At 44.5% G+C, this 16,814-nt stretch overlaps 2 pseudogenes; both read left to right on the top strand.

Moving 5' to 3' along the window:
- Positions 1-356: 356 nt before the first annotated feature.
- LOC104654920 lies at positions 357-12,116 on the top strand (annotated as a pseudogene).
- A 2,399-nt stretch (positions 12,117-14,515) lies between these two features.
- On the top strand, positions 14,516-16,351 carry LOC104654904 (annotated as a pseudogene).
- Positions 16,352-16,814: the final 463 nt, after the last annotated feature.

The following is a 16,814-nucleotide window of genomic DNA, read 5'->3' as shown; positions in this document are numbered from 1 at the left end:
GCAGACTTAGGTAGTAGACAGTGGGTTTTAGCTTTGAAGAAGGAAAGCAGCTTTGTAGATTCCAGCATTTATTGATACACCAAAGCTGAGTCAGGAGCCCCAGGGAGCCCATGGTCTCAAGGAGGACCCAGACCCCACTCCATAGTGGCCTGTGCACTAGGCTTTACAGACACAAAGGAAGAAACAATCACTTTTGCCTAGGAGAATCCAGGAAGGCTTCATGGAAGAGGCCATATTTGACATTAAAAAGGATCAGTTTCTCCGGAGGAGAAGGTGGGGTTGCAGTCCTGTTAGGAATAGCTTGTAGGAAAGCATAAAGTCCATGACCTGTCTGGTGTGGACAAATTAAACAGTGCATGAGGAGAGCCACAGGATACCGCAGGACAGAAAGCCGGAGAGTCACCAGAGGACAGCCAAGGACCTTGAATACTGAGGTTTGTCCAGAGGGCAGTGGACAGCCAAGTGCCGGGCTTAAGCTGGGAGAGGGGCAAAGGGGAGTAGGGTCAGAGCTGAATTTTAGCAAGTTACTCCTGGTGGTGACACGGACGAGGTTGAGAGGGGAAAACCAGGAGCTGGGAGGTCGGTTGGGGTCTCCCTTGATGTCACCCGTCCAATTTCAGCTCCAGGTGCAGAGCTGAGATGTTGGCACCAGAGGGCGCTCTGACCCAGAACACGGCCCTCCTGCCATTCCCGGACTGCTCCCGCTGGGCACTCACATGGCCCTCTCAGAGACAGTTCACACCTCCAGCCGGGGCACAACCTGTGGGCTCAGCACACAGGCCTTGGGAAATCTTGTATATTACGTCTTGTTATTTGACTTTGTCTTTCCATGTAATGGCTGAGACTGTGAGGTGCTGCTGGAGGTGCAGTGGGAAACAAATAGGCAAGATCCCTGCTGTCCTAGAGCATGTGGTCTAAGCCAGTGGTTCAAAGTGTGTTCCCCGGGTCAGGAGGCCTGGCATCTCCTGTGAATGCGTAGAAGCACACATTCTCAGGACCCACTGCAGACCTGCTGAATCAGACACTCTGGGGCCTGTGGCCAGCAATCTCTGTTCTAACAAGCCCCTGTGGTGATTCTGATGATGTCAAGGGTGAGAGTTGCTGGTCTAAGAAAGCACTGCACACTATAGCAAGTGCCTTCAAAGGACTGATCCAGCAAGCTGTGGAAAGGCATTGACTCAAGGGAGCCAAGGGCCAAGCGCAGAAGGCTTCCTGGAGGCAGTGTCTAGGAGTCAACCAGATAAAAAAGGGAGAGAAAGTCATTCCAAAAAGACAGAACAGTCTGGGTGCAGTGGCTCACACCTGTAATCCCAGCACTTTGGAAGGCCAAGGTGGGAGGATCGATTGAACCCAGAAGTTTGAGACCAGAATGGGCAACATGGCAAGGCCCTGACTCTTTTTTTTTTTTTTTTTTTTTGAGACGGAGTCTTGCTCTGCCACCCAGGCTGGAGTGCAGTGGCCAGATCTCAGCTCACTGCAAGCTCCGCCTCCCGGGTTTACGCCATTCTCCTGCCTCAGCCTCCCGAGTAGCTGGGACTACAGGCGCCCGCCTCGTCGCCCGGCTAGTTTTTTGTATTTTTAAGTAGAGACAGGGTTTCACCGTATTAGCCAGGATGGTCTCGATCTCCTGACCTCGTGATCCGCCCGTCTCGGCCTCCCAAAGTGCTGGGATTACAGGCTTGAGCCACTGCGCCCAGCCGGCCCTGACTCTTAAAAAAAAATAAATAATTTTTTTCTTTTTTTTTAATTAGCCTGGCATGGTGGCTGGCGTCTGTGGTCCCAGCTACTCTGGAGGCTCAGTTGGGAGGATTGCTTGAGCTCAGGAAGTTGAGGCTGCAGTGAATCATATTCTTGCCACTGCACTCCAACCCGGGCTAACTGAGTGAGATCCTGTCTCAATCAGTCAATCAATCAGTTCAAAAAGAGAGAACTGCACCAAGACCCAGAAGGAGAGCTTAGTCTCTTATTGAACTCCAGCTCGAAGGGGCCTGACACAGAGGGGCTCAGCCTTTGTCCCACAAAGTTCGCTCTTGTGACTTCTAAGTATGGTCTCACGTTTTCTTCTTTTTAGATTTTTTATTTGGTGTTTTTAGTTGACCTTAAACACTCTCCTATCCAAGGGGTCTCATGTTTTAAAAAGATGTTGCTAGCCTGGGCAATCTAGTGAGACAAAAATAAAATCTATTTAATTAAAAAAAAAAATTAGCTGGGCGTGGTGGCTTGCACCTGTACTCCAGATACTCAGAAGGCTGAGGTGGGAGGATTGCTTGAGCTCAGGAAGTCGAGGCTGCAGCCTGAGCAACAGAGCGAGACTCCATCCCTATTTGAAAAAAAGACATCATCTTCCAAACAAGCTGCCTTAAATAATTAATCATTCATTTATTTCCTACTATTTATGAATATATATATATATATATATATATATAGCTCCTATCAGAGTTTTTGATTAGCATGAGATGTTCAGACTCCCTCTTCTGCATTAATCATTATAGCAACTACCATTTGCGGAGGGCTGACTCTGGGCCAGCCTCCATGCCAAGTGCTTTACATGTACTAGCTCATTCAATCACCACTAGAAACCTCTGAGTGGGGTCTTATCACCCCCATTTTACTTAGGAGAAAACTGACACTCAAAAGAGGCTAAGTCACTTGCTTAAAGGCACATGACTGACTGTGGTCTAACCCTGGCCCGTCTTCCTGTAGAGTGGACTTGATTCAAACGCTTCCCTGTTCCTTGGGAGTGACGGAGTCCCAGCCCCATAGAAAGATACCTGGCCTGTCAGCACATACAGTTTTATCCTAAGTAAATGCTTGCGCATTCTCCTTATGCATTTAGAAGTCCTAATATAGTTCATGGTACCCATTCTATCTTGAGAGTTCCCTAGGGTTCTGGGACTCCAGGTCAGAATCACTAAGCTAGTCCAACCTTTTATCTCTCCTTTTGCCATACTCAATATACAGATAAGGATGCCGAAGCCCAAGGAGGGGCAGTGAAGTGGAGGCAGCCTTCCAAGAACCCCCTCAAAGGATCCCCTCATGTCATAAAACTAGGAAAGACTTTCCTCAGCCAGACACGGTGGCTCACGTCTATAATTCCAGCATTTTGGGAGACCAAGACAAGAGGATTGCTTGAGCTCAGGAGTTCAAGACCAGCTTGAGCAACATAGTGAGACCCTGTTTCTACAGAAGATTTCTTCTTTTCTCTTCTTTTTTTAAAAAAAATTTCCAACACTTATTTTAAGTTCGGGGATACATGTGCAGCATGTGCAGATTTGTTACGTAGGCAAACGTGTGCCACGGTGGTTTGCTGCACAGATCATCCCATCACTCATGTATTAAGTCCAACATCCATTAGCTATTCTTCCCGATGCTCTCCCTTCTCCCACCTCCTACTCTCCGACAGGTCCTAGTGTGTGCTGTTGCCCCCCCGCCACATGTCTATGTGTTAACATAATTCAGTTCCCACCTGTAAGTGAGAACATGCAGTATTTGGTTTGCTGTTTCTGCATTAGTTTGCTGAGGATAATGGCTTTGAGTTCCATCCATGTCCTTGCAAAGGACATGATTTTATTTTTTATTTATTTATTTATTTTTGAGATGGAATCTCACTTTTCGCCTAGGCTGGAGTGTAGTGGCACGATCTCAGCTCACTGCAACCTCTGCCTCCCAGGTTGAAGTGATTCTCCTGCCTCAGCCTCCCGAGTAGCTGGGATTATAGGAGCCTGCCATTACACCCAGCTAATTTCCCATATTTTTGGTAGTGACAGGGTTTCACCATATTGGCTAGGCTGGTCTCAAACTCCTGACCTTGTGATTTGCCTGCCTTGGCCTCCTGAAGTGCTGGGAGTACAGGCATGAGCCACCATGCCCAGCTGATCTCATTCTTTTTTATGGCTGCATAGTATTCCATGGCTCTACAAAATTATTTCTTAAAAATTAGCTGGGTGTGGTGGCACACACCTGTAGTTCTAGTTACTTGGGAGGCTGAGGCAGCAGGATTGCTTGAACCCAGGAGGTAGAGGCTGCTATGAGCCATGATCACACCACTAAACTCCAGCCTAGGTGACAGAGCAAGACCCTGTCTCAAAGAAAGAAAGAAAGAAAGAAAGAAAGAAAGAAGGAAGGAAGGAAGGAAGGAAAGGAAGAAGGAAGGAAGGAAGGAAGAAAGGAAGGAAGGAAGTAAAGAAAGAAAGAAAGAAAAAAAGAAAGAAAAAAGAAAGATAAGGAAACGAACAGGAAGAAGAAAAGAAGAAAGAAAGAAAAGAAAGAAAGAAAAGAAAGAAAGAAAGAGAAAGAAAGAAAGAAAGAAAGAAAGAAAGAAAGAAAGAAAGAAAGAAAGAAAGAAAGAAAGAAAGAAAGAAAGAAAGAAAAGAGCTCCTTGGTCCTTGTGTCATTTTTCCCCATCTCCTCCCTTTGTCCTCCCTCCTTACCTCACTCCCTGAATTCCTTCCTTTTCAAGCTTCTAGTGAGCCTCTGCTCTGTGCCAGGCCCCTGGTGCTGGGGACACAGGGTCAAACAAGTACTTCTTGCCATTCTTTCCATTTCTTGCGGGCTGTAGCACAGTGCCGCACATGCTATATTATTAAGTTATCTCCACCACAAACGCCGTTTCCACCAGATGCCATCAGTGGCAACACGATCTACAGTCTCACCCACTGGCGTTGCAGGATAGAATACAGCATAGCCCGCACCCACCTCCCCACCCCTCCATCCCTACCTACCTCTGCCCTCCTTCCTAAAAAGGGCAGACGCCATTTCCATTAGCCCTGTAGGGGGCACTGTCTGCCTCCTCCCTTTTTTAAAAGGGACCAGCTGGTAGACAGACTTTGCGTATCTGCCTTTTCTCCTTCATGCTTTCCTGCCATTGGTGACTCATTGCTAATCAATTTTCTCTCTTCCTTGTGCCAGTTTTATAGCCAGGCTTTGCCATCTGCCTGGTGGGCGAGTTGTGTTAGTCTGTGTTTGTGTTAATAAATTAGTTCGAGTAACATTATCTGTGCTGGCTCCTAGGAATACAGACAACAGTTAGCCCTGGTGTCTGCCCTAGGGAAGCTCACAGTATGGTGTGGGAAGGGGAGGTTGCTATTCCCACACTCTGCGAAAAGCCTGCTGTATAGGGTAGCTTCATTGCTAAGCATGGGCTTGCACTGCATTTAGGGCATATTTACTACGCCCCAAAGAGCCCTGGGCAACACAAGGGCCCCTTTGGCTCTCTTGGCTCTGAAAGGAAGCCAGGAGTCTTGGTGGAAACCTGGGGAGGGAACCGTGGCCAGGAAAACCCTATTTAGCAGTCGGGAGAGCGATGGGAAAAACGTGCTGGCCCACAGAGAGAAAAAGATCAACCATTTAAACCCGTCTTTTCAGCTAGTCTGGCGAGTCGCCTGTAGCCACTACTCCAGACGACTTTTAGTAAGACAGAAACTCCCCAAAAAAAAAAATAATTTTTTTTTTTTTTTTTTGGACACAAAGCCTTGCTGTACCGCCCAGGCCGGAGTGCAGTGGTGGGAGCTTGGTTCACTGCAACTTCCACCTCCCGGGTTCAAGCAATTCTGCCTCAGCTTCCTGAGTAGCTGGGATTACAGGCGTCTGTCACCATGCCCAGCTAATTTTTGTATTTTTAGTAGAGATGGGATTTCACCATGTTGACCAGACTGGTCTCAAACTCCTGACCTCAAGTGATCTGCCTGCCTTGACCTTAAAATAATTTTGAATAAACATGATCTTTAACATTGTTACAAAAGTAGTAATGTGCTCAATGAAAAAAATTTTAGTGATAGAGAAATAAAATGAATTTCAACCTTACCTTCAATCTATCTCACGGTTAACACTTTAGTATGCTAATTTCCAGGTATACATAATACATATTATAATCATATAGATACATATGTATATGTGTTTTTATATACAAATATATGTGGAAAGAGCTAGAGAGATTATTTTCTTTCTTTTTTTTATTTTTTGAGACGGAGTTTCACTCTTGTCGCCCAGGCTGGAGCCCAATGGTGTGATCTCGGCTCACTGCAACCTCCGCCTTCCGTGTTCAAACCATTCTCATTCCTCAGCCTCCTGAGCAGCTGGGATTACAGGCATGTGCCACCATGCCCAGCTAATTTTTATATTTTTAGTAGAGACGGGGTTTTGCCATGTTGGCCAGGCTGGTCTTAGAACTCCTGACCTCAGGTGATCCACCTGCCTCGGCCTTCCAAAGTGCTGGGATTACAGGCATGAGCCATTGCACCTGGCCAATAGATCATTTTCAAAACATAAATAAAACATAATAAAATACTAGGCTGGGTGTGGTAGCTCACATCTGTAATCCCAGCACTTTGGGAGGCTGAGACGGGTGGATCACCTGAGGTCAGGAGTTTGAGACCAGCCTAGCCAACATAGTGAAATGCCGTCAAACCCTGTCTCTACTAAAAATACAAAAAATTAGCTGGGCATGGTAGCAGGTGCCTGTAATCCCAGCTACTTGGGAGCCTGAGGCATGAGAATCACTTGAACCTGGGAGGTAGAGGTTGTAGTGAGCTGAGATCGTGCCACTGCACTCCACCCTGGGGATTAGAGCAAGACTTGGTCTCAAAAAATATATAAATATGTGTGTAATATTAAACATATAAAAATACCTGTTATAACATGTTATCTATATAATAATATATCTTATATAATATATCTGTTATTCAAATTGCTTTGTCTTCCAAACAGAGCGCTAAGACGTGCACATCTTTCCACGTTGGCAGGTGTAGATGGATCTCCCTCATTCTTTTTATCAGCTGTCTAGTATGGACGTACCATGAAGTACCCAATTCTCTGGTGATACACATGCGATTCCTGTCTTTTGTTATTATGAACAATGCTGCAAAGAACCCCTATATATTTATCTTTGCTCACTTTTGCCATTATTTCAATAAAATAAGTTCTCAAAAGCGGAATGGATCTGATCAAAGGGCACATAAATATAAAGTTCTGATGAAATAGATGAATTTCTTCCCAAAAATAATATTGAAATTTGCATTTGCCCCAGGACTGATGAGAGACCAACTGACACTCTCCCCAGCACTGGGTGCCTTTTATTTTTTGCAGAGTCTGATACATACATGAAATGTATTATCCCATTGTTGTTTTCATTTGGATTTCTGTGGAGTCAAACATCTCTTCCTGAGTTGATTAGCCATTTGAATGTCATCTTCTATAAAGTGTATTTTCCCATGTCATTTGTCCATTTTTCTTTTCTTTTTTTGAGACAGAGTCTCACTCTGTTGCCCAGGCTGGAGTGCAGTGGTGTGATCTTGGCTTACCGCAACTTCCTTCTCCCAGGGTCAAGCAATTCCTCTGCCTCAGCCTCCCAAGCAGCTGGAACTACAGGCACCCACCACCATGCCTGGCTAATTTTTGTATTTTTGGTAGAGACAGGGTTTCACCATGTTGCCTGTGCTGGTCTTGAACTACTGACCTCAATTGATCCGCCCGCCTAGGCCTCTGTAAGTGTTAGGATTACAGGTGTGAGCCACCACGCCTGGTCGTATTTTTCTTACTCATGGTTTTCTTCTTTCCTTTGTACTTTTTAAATTTTTTAAAATAATTAATTAATTTATTATTATTATTTTATTTATTTATTTATTTTTTTTTTGAAGCAGAGTCTCACCCTGTTGCCCAGGCTGGAGTACAATGGCGTGATCTCGGCTCACTGCAACCTCCGCCTCCCAGGCCAAGTGATTCTCCTGCCTCACCCTTCCAATTAGCTGTGGTCACAGATGCGTGCCACCATACCCGGCTAATTTTTTGTATCTTCAGTAGAGACAAGGTTTCACCATATTGGCCAGGCTGGTCTCGAACTCCTGACCTTGTGATCTGCCTGCCTTGGCCTCCCAAAGTGCTGAGATTACAGGCGTCAGCAACTGTTCCTGGCCTGTACTTTTTTTTTTTTTAAGTTGATTTGTAGGACGTCTTTGCATATCAGGTTATTAGTTCTTATCGGCCATGTGGAAAGTAAATCAATACTTTTTATAGTTTAGTGTTTGTCATTTGCCTTGCATATGTTTTTCCCCCTACATAAGTTTAAAAATATTTACCTAGTAAGATCTGTCCATCTTCTTCTTCTTTTTTTTTTTTTTTTTTTTTTTGAGATGGAGTTTCACTCTTGTTGCCCAGGCTAGAGTGTAATGGTGCGATCTCTGCTCACTGCAACTTCTGCCTCCCGGGTTCAAGGGATTCTCCTGCTTGCCTCAGCCTCCTGAGTAGCTGGGATTACAGGCATGTGCCACCACACCCGGTTAATTTTTGTATTTTTAGTAGAAACGGGGTTTCTCCATGTTGGTCAGGCTGGTCTCGAACTCCTGAACTCAGGTGATCCACCCGCCTCAGCCTCCCAAAGTGCTGGGATTACAGGCGTGAGCTACCACGCCCGGCCTGACCATCTTTTCCTTGAAAACTTCTGGGATTTGTGTCATATTTTAGAAAGATTTTCTCCACTCCGTGATTAGGAAAACATTCTCTGATATTTTCTTCTAGCAAGTTTATGGTTTTGTTTTTTACCTATGCATACTTAATCCATCTGGAATTTATTTCAGTGTATGCAGTAAGTTAGAGATTCAGTTTGGCTTTTTTCCAGAAGGTTCATCAACATGTAGTTTCCCCCTACATATGTGAAATGCCACCCTTACCATACACCAGATTTTCTTATGTGTTTAGGTCTATTTGTGAATTCAATTCCACTCTACTTCTTTGTCTTCAGTTTCTGAGCTAACACACTTTAATTATTGTAACTTTTAAGATGCTCACACTCTTTTCCAAACCTTTCTCACTATAATAGCAACAAATCTCCTGAGAAGCTGCACACCCTTTCTTTGGCTCTGTTAATGTCTCTACAATGAGGTCAAACCGCCTCCTCAAGGTGACTGTAAATCTTTCTGCCCACTTTCCTTTGTTTATTCCACACTGAGCACCTGCTCTGTGTCTTGGCTGTGTGGGATCCGCAGAGACAGAGGGAACAAAACAGACGCAGACCCGGCTTTACATGCTGACTTCAGTGATTAACCCTCAAGGCCACTGTAATTTCCATGATGACAAGTTCAGGGACACTTCACTGTTGCTCCCAGGGACTCTCCTGGAAACCATGCCCAGATCTCATTGCTTTCGGATGCCCTCCAGCCATGGCTCAGCCAAGGCCAGTGGTAACAGAGCCAAAAGAAGTTAAATTTTAAATAAACCTGACTTCCTCTCCAACATTGTTAGAGAAACCCTGATCCAGTTCATTCTGTTCCCATTAGATAAGAAAAAGCCAAAAAAGATGCAGTCATTGGGAACTGTGGTATGCTGTGAGCTTTTGGAAATAGACCTTTCTTTCTTTCTTTCTTTCTTTCTTTCTTTCTTTCTTTCTTTCTTTCTTTCTTTCTTTCTTTCTTTCTTTCTTTCTTTCTTTCTTTCTTTCTCTCTCTCTCTCTCTCTTTCTTTCTTTCTTTCTTTCTTTCTTTCTTCCTTTTCTTTCTTTCTCTCTCTCTCTCTCTTTCTTTCTTTCTCTTTTTCTCTCTCTCTCTTTCTTTCATCTTTCTTTCTTTCTTTCCTTTGTTTTTTTCTGGAAGGGAAGAAAATGGAAGAAAGACTCTGAGAAGGCTAACTTATCTGGAAATGGTCTTTGAAGCTCAGCAGTGAGAAGACAGCATGGTATAGGTCTGGTCCTGTGACCTTGAGCACGTCATTGAACGTCTCTGGGCCCCATTTCACAAACATTCAGGTTCAACAAATAGGCGCTGTGCCAGAAGCTTTATTTACGTACAGTCTTATTGGATCCTCAGAACATTCTTATGAGGTAGAATCATTACTCCCTGGTTTACGCACAAGAATACCAAGATTCAAAAGGAAAATAGACAGTATGCCTGACGCCACTTATTTGGAAGGAGCAGAGCCAGCACAGGGTGCTTCTCTGTGTTACTGGGCAGAGTATCGGGGGTGGGGTGGGGCGGGGTTCCTCACCCCTGCCAGGAATCAGGACTCACGATGAAGCTACAGCCATTAAGACAGCATGGTATCCACACAAGGACAGACACATTGACCCCTGAGAAAGAGTAGAGAGACCAGAATCTGGAAAAATTATTCCACAGCATAAACAAAGCACTAGTTGGTTAAGGACCTAAATTTCAAAAATAGAACTTTAAAACTCTTAGTAGAAAATATAAGTGGTGTGCCTATGGTCCCAGCTACTCAGGAGGCTGAGGTGGAAGGATCACCTGAGCCCAGGGAGGTAGAGGCTACAGTGAGCCACGATCGTACCACTGCACTCTAGTCTAGGGGACACGGCAAGTCCCTTAAAAAAACAAAGCAAAACAAAACTTCTACAATTCAGTAAGAAAGAAAAGTGGACACAAAAGGTATAAGCAGGCGTTTTTGTTTGTTTTTTGTTTTGAGACAGAGTTTCGCTCTTGTTGCCCAGGCTGGAGTGCAATGGCATGATCTCGGCTCACCACAACCTCCACCTCTGGGGTTCAAGTGATTCTCCTGTCTCAGCCTACCGAGTAGCTGGGATTACAGGCACATGCCACCACGCCTGGCTAAGTTTTTGTATTTTTAGTAGAGACAGAGTTTCTTCATGTTGGTCAGGCTGATCTCGAGCTCCCGACCTCAGTGATCCGCCCCCCTCAGCCTCCCAAAGTGCTGGGATTACAGGCGTGAGCCACCACGCCGAGCCGAGCAGGCATTTAAGAGAAGAAGAAACACGTACAGCCAGTAAGTTTAAAGAGATGTCAAACGTTGTTAGTGATAGGAAAATGCAAACCGAGGCTCAGTGAAACACCATTTTACATCCCTTCAATTTGCAACAGTTTAAAGTTTGATAATATGGAGTGTTGGAAGGATGTAGAGCTCCAGGATCTCTTGCATGTTGCTGGTGGGAATTTAAATTGGTGATACCATTATGGAAAAGTCTGGCGTAGTCTTCTAAAACCAAACATTCTTATAGCTTATGACCCAGCAGTTTTACCCTAGCTACGCTGTCCATGCAGTAAAACTGGAAACTATCGGGGATCCATTGCATTTGCTCATAATTATTAATTCCCTCTTCACCTTGCTAGGCCTCTTTGTTGGAAAAAGACCTTTTCCTAGCAGAGCTGCAGCTGACTCTTGGCCTTACAGAATAAGAACTAGAAATAAATGTTTGGTGCAATAAGCCATTAAAGTATTGGGGTTATTTTTTTTTTTTCTATAGGAAAGGATGAAAACACACCCTACGTCAAATGCCATGGGAGAGTGATGAATAGACCTTGATACACTCATGTACGGTACACAATAGACAGCAATCAAGATGAATGAACTACAGAGACATGCCTCAGATGTGAATTAATCTTGCCAATCTGATAGTAAGCGATAAAAGTAGATCTCAAAAGATTATAGGCCGGGCACAGTGGCTCATGCCTGTAATCCCAGCACTTGGGAGGCTGAGGTGGGCGGATCACAAGGTCAGGAGTTGGAGACCAGCCTGGACAATGTAGTGAAGCCCCATCTCTACTAAAAATACGAAAAATTAGCCGGGCACAGTGGTGTGCACCTGTAATCCCAGCTACTCGGGAGGCTGAGGCAGGAGAATTGCTCGAATCTGGGAGGCGGAGGTTGCAGTGAGCCAAGATTGTGCCACTGCACTCCAGCCTGGGTGACAGAGCAAGACTCTGTCTCCGACAAAAAAAAAAAAAAAGATTATATTATTTCGTGAAGTTAAAAATGACTAACATTAAAAATACTATTTTGAGCCTTGGAGCAACAGCAACACAAGATGGTAGTCAATTTATGAAAACAGAATATGCAGCTATAATAATAGAACATGGACCTAAATACTCCACAGCACCTCCCTTTGTAAGATTTGTAACAAAAATTAATAAGAATGGAGTTAGTAGTTCTAATGGAGTGGTGGACCAAGAACCTTATTAGTGCTAGCAAAATGGCAGAATCCATGTAACATCAAAGTTGTCCTGCAAGAGCTTCAGTGTCTAATGAAGTCTAGTGAAAACATGAAATTTCCTCAGCCGCCTGAACGACAGCATTACAGCAATTATCCAAAAGAAAAACCACAGGCCCTTTTCCTTCGAGTCCCTGGAGTTTGCTTTAAATGGCTTCATTTTCCACAGTAGTAAATTTTCTAGATACATCTTGTAGACCTCAAAGTACAGGAAAAGAAGCTCATTCAAAGGAAATTTATCTTAAGATACCGTAAATGATACTAATTTTTGTCCATTTGAAACATGTAAGTTGTGTTATCATCAAAAATGTACTCTTAAGGAATATACATCATTGCAAGAAATTATAACAAGGAAAACGAGAATGGTGAGCAGGCAGGACCCAGGCGGATGGGGACCTGGTGCCAGGGAAGGAAGGCTGACTCATCCATGAAGCACCATAGGCACCGTGCCTAGGGCCCACAATACCTTTAGGGGTCCATGAAAATGTGTTTTTTGTTTTGTTTTGTTTTGTTGTGTTTTTTGAGACAGAGTCTCACTCTGTTGCCCAGGTTGAAGTGCAGTCATGCTATCTTAGCTCACTGCAACCTCCACCTCCCAGTTCAAGCGATTCTGGTGCCTCAGCCTCCTGCGTAGCTAGAACTACAGGGCATACGCCACCATGCCTGGCTAATTTTTAATTTTTGTATTTTTTGTAAAGACGGGGGCCTTGCTATGTTGCCCAGGCTGGTCTCGAACCCCTGAGCTCATGATCCACCCACCTCAGCCTCCCAAAGTGCTGGGATTACAGAAGTGAGCCACCGCCCGTGGCCGTTATTATTATCTTTTTAATCAGAAGAAACTAATGAACTTTTTAGGTCAAAGAAAATGTTTTACTATATAACAACATATTCTTTATTACCAATGCAATCATAAAATATACGTATACATATATATTTTTGTACACATGTGGTATACATATATATTTTTGTGCACGTGTATATGTGTGTTTAGGAAGAGGCCCACAAAAGCAAAATGTCCAGGATCCATGCTGCAGGGGATGCAGGTATAGTTATTTGAACCTAGAAAGTCAAGGTACTAGCTTTGGTTTGGGGTGAGATGTTACATTATTATTATTTGTTTGTTTTTGAGAAGTGGTCTTGCTCTGTCCCCCAGGCTGGAGAGCAGTGGCACGATCATGGCTCACTGCAGCCTTAACCTCCCAGGCTCAAGCTATCTGGGTCTACAGGCCTGTGACACTACACCCAGCTAATTTTTTCTATTTTTTGTAGAGGTGAGGATCTCTCTGTGTTGCCTGGGCTGGTCTCAAACTCCTCAAGCAATCCTCCCACCTTGGTGTCCCAAAGTCCTGGAATGATAGGCATGAGCCACTACCAGGCCTGGCCTCTTTTTTTCTTTTCTGCTTTTTTTCAGAGACAAAGTGTTTCTAGAGACAGGGTCTCACTTTGTCACCCAGGCTGGGGTGCATTGGCACAACCACAGCTCACTTCAGCCTGGAACTTCTGGGTTCGAACAATCCTTCCATCTGGGCCTCAAAAGGAGCCAGGAATATAGGCTCATGCCAACACACCCAACTAATTTGTTTTTATTTTTTGTAGAGACAGGGTCTCCATATGTTGCCCAGGCTAGTCCTGAACTCCTGGGCTCAAACCATCCTCCAGCCTCAGCCTCCTAAAGTGTTAGGCTTACAGGCACGAGCCACCATGCTGGCCCTGGACCTGTTATGAACGTGCCATTGCCCAGGTGCAATGACTCACGCCTGTAATCCCAGCACTTTGGGAGGTCGAGGCAGGCGGATCACTTGAGGTCCGGAGCTCGAGAACAGCCTGGCCAACATAGTGAAACCCCATCTCTACTAAAAATACAAAAAAAAAAAAAAAAAAAAAATTAGCCAGGCATAGTGGCATGTGCCTGTAATCCCAGCTACTCGGGAGGCTGAGGCAGGAGAATCACTTGAATCCAGGAGGCAGAAGTTGCAGTGAGCTGAGATCGCACCACTGCACTCCAGCCTGGGTGACACAGTAGAAGACTCTGTCTCAAAAAAAAAAATAATATGCCATAAACCAAGAATTTATAATCATCTAATTTCATGGGCCTGGGATCCCCCTGAAAAACAATTAGCAAAGATATTAAATGTTGAATTTGTAAATACTTCCAAATAAAATCTTTTCAAAAGTTTTATTTGGAGATCTGAGCTTCCTTCTGTGCACATCAATTTTTAGATTTTGTGTTTGAAACAGCTACACAAAATTCCTGAGCAAAATTTTAAAATGAAATTGAAATTTTAATGAAAGACTCTAACAGTACTTGCTTTTCTGGCGTGAATGAATGAAATTGCTTGAAATGATGTAAGTGGACTTTGAACTCAATTGAACTTTGTTGTGTCAAGTATTTCGAAATACTCACAATTTCAGAGAACCAAGCTGTGCAGCCAGAGTGAGTAGGGAAGAGACACAGCAGTTGTTGGCTGAGCACTGTGGAGAGTCTGTGGGCCAGCACCAGCACCCAGCAACTGTCAGTGGCCACAGATGCATGTGGCCCGTGTGCAGCAGCCAGCTCGGACAGGTGGCATCATGGATGAGGTGTTCTCCAAGGAACTGGACTAGTGGATCAAGCAGCTGAACCAATGAAAGTAGCTATCCAAGTCCCAGGTCAAGAGCCTCTGCAAGGAGGCTAAAGAAATCCCAACAGAAGAATCCAATGCGCAAGAGGTTTGGTGTCCAGTCACTGTCTCTGGAGATAAGCGTGGGCAATTTCATGATCTCATGGAACTGTTTAGAAAATTACCAGATGGCCGGGCGCAATGGCTCATGCCTGTAATCCTAGCACTTTGGGAGGCTGAGGTGGGCGGATGGTTTGGGATCAGAGTTGGAGACCAGCCTGGCTAACACAGTGAAACCCTGTCTCTATAAAAATACAAAAAATTAGCCAGGCATGGTGGCAGGCCCCTGTAGTCCCAGCTACTTGGGAAGCTGAGGCAGGACAATGGCGTGAACCCGGGAGGCGGAGCTTGCAGTGAGCCTAGATCGCGCTGCTGCCTGGGCGAAGAACAAGACTCTGTCTCAAAAAAAAAAAAAAAAAAAAAAAATTAGCTTCCCAGCTACTCAGGAGGATGAGGCAGGTGAATCACTTGAACTGAGAGGAGGAGGTTGCAGTGAGCCCGGAGCGTGCCACTGCATTCCACTCTGGGTGATAGAGTGAGACTCCGTCTCAAAAAAAAAAAAAAAGAAAGAAAGAAAAGAAAAAAGAACATTATCAGATACAGGCTGGATGTGATGGCTCACATCTGTAATACTAGCACTTTCAGAGGCCAAGGCAGGTGAATTACTTGAGCCCTGGAGTTTGAGACCAGCCTGGGCAATATAGCGAGACCCTGTCTCAAAAAAAAATAATAGAAAATTACCAGATACAAATTACTTGTTTACAGGAGATTATATTGACAGAGTATATCATTCAATTGAAATAGTTATGTTGCTCCTAGCCCTTAAGGTTTCTTACCGTGAATGCTTCACCATTCTTCCAAGGGATCATGAGAGCAGGCAGATCATACAAGTTTATGGTTCCTATGATGAGTGTTTAAGAAAATATTGAAATGCAAATGTTTATAAATATTTTACAGATTTTTTTTTTTCAAAGACAGGGTCACCCAGATTGGAGTACAATGGCACAGACCTGGCTCACTGCAGCTTCAATCTCCCTGGCCCAAGTGAGCCTCCTAGTTCAGCCTCCCAGGTACCTGGGACTACAGGCACGCACCACCATGCTCAGCTAATTGTTTATATTTTTTTGTAGAGATGAGTTTTTCACCATGTTGCTTAGGCTGGTCTTGAACTCCTGGGCGTAAGTGATCCACCTGCCTTGGTCTCCCAAAGCGCTGGGATTACAGGCATGAGCCACCGTGCCCGGCCTTTACAGGCCATCTTCCTCTCACTGCCTAGGTGGATGGGCAACTCTTCTGTCTCCATGGTGGCCTGTCACCATCTGCAACCAAAGGTGATGTGATACACTGCATCACATCAGAACACTGAATTGCCTACAGAAAATTCCCCCAGGAGAGTCCAGTGGGTGACTTGCTATACTCAGATCCAGATGACGATGGTGACTGGGGTATATTTCTTTGAGGAGCTGGTTACACCTTTGTGCAAGATACTTCTGAGACATTTAATCGTGCCAATGGCCTCAGGTTGGTGTCTAGAGCTCACCAACTGGTGACGGTGGGACATAACTGGTGTCATGACTGGAATGTAGTGGCTATCTTCAGTACTCCAAACTATTGCTATCATTGTGGTAACCACACTGCAATCATGGAACTTGATAATACTCTAAAATATTCTTTTTTGCAGTTTGACCCAGCACCTCACAGAGGCAAGTCACATGTTACTCATTGTATCCCAGATTACTTCCTGTAATGAAATTTTAAGCTGGGCGTGGTGGCTCACACCTCTCAGCACTTTGGGAGGCCGAGGTGGGAGAATCACCTGAGGTTAGCAGTTCAAGACCAGCGTGGGCAACGAGGTGAAACCCCGTCTCCACTGAAAATATAAAAACTAGCTGGGCATGGTGACATGTGTCTGTAATCATAGCTATTGGGGAGGCTGAGGCAGGATAATCGCTTGAACCCAGGAGGTGTAGGTTGCAGTGAGCTGAGATCGTGCCATTGTACTCCAGCCTGGGAGACAAGACCAAAAATCCATCTCAAAAAAAAAGAAAAAAGGAAAGGAAAAGGAAAAGGAATTTTAAATTTGAACAGGATTGCCATGAATTGTATATTGACTTAATGGAAATGGGAACAGCAACAGTAACTCCAAAGTGTAAGAAAATAGTTAACATTCAAATAATTTGTTTTCACATGGACCAAAAGCTGTGCCATAT

This window comes from Rhinopithecus roxellana, chromosome 12, assembly GCF_007565055.1.
Source record: "Rhinopithecus roxellana isolate Shanxi Qingling chromosome 12, ASM756505v1, whole genome shotgun sequence".
In the NCBI taxonomy this organism is placed as follows: domain Eukaryota; kingdom Metazoa; phylum Chordata; class Mammalia; order Primates; family Cercopithecidae; genus Rhinopithecus; species Rhinopithecus roxellana.
The sequence above is the reverse complement of the archived record's forward strand: the minus strand, read 5'-3'. Positions and strand labels throughout refer to the sequence as shown.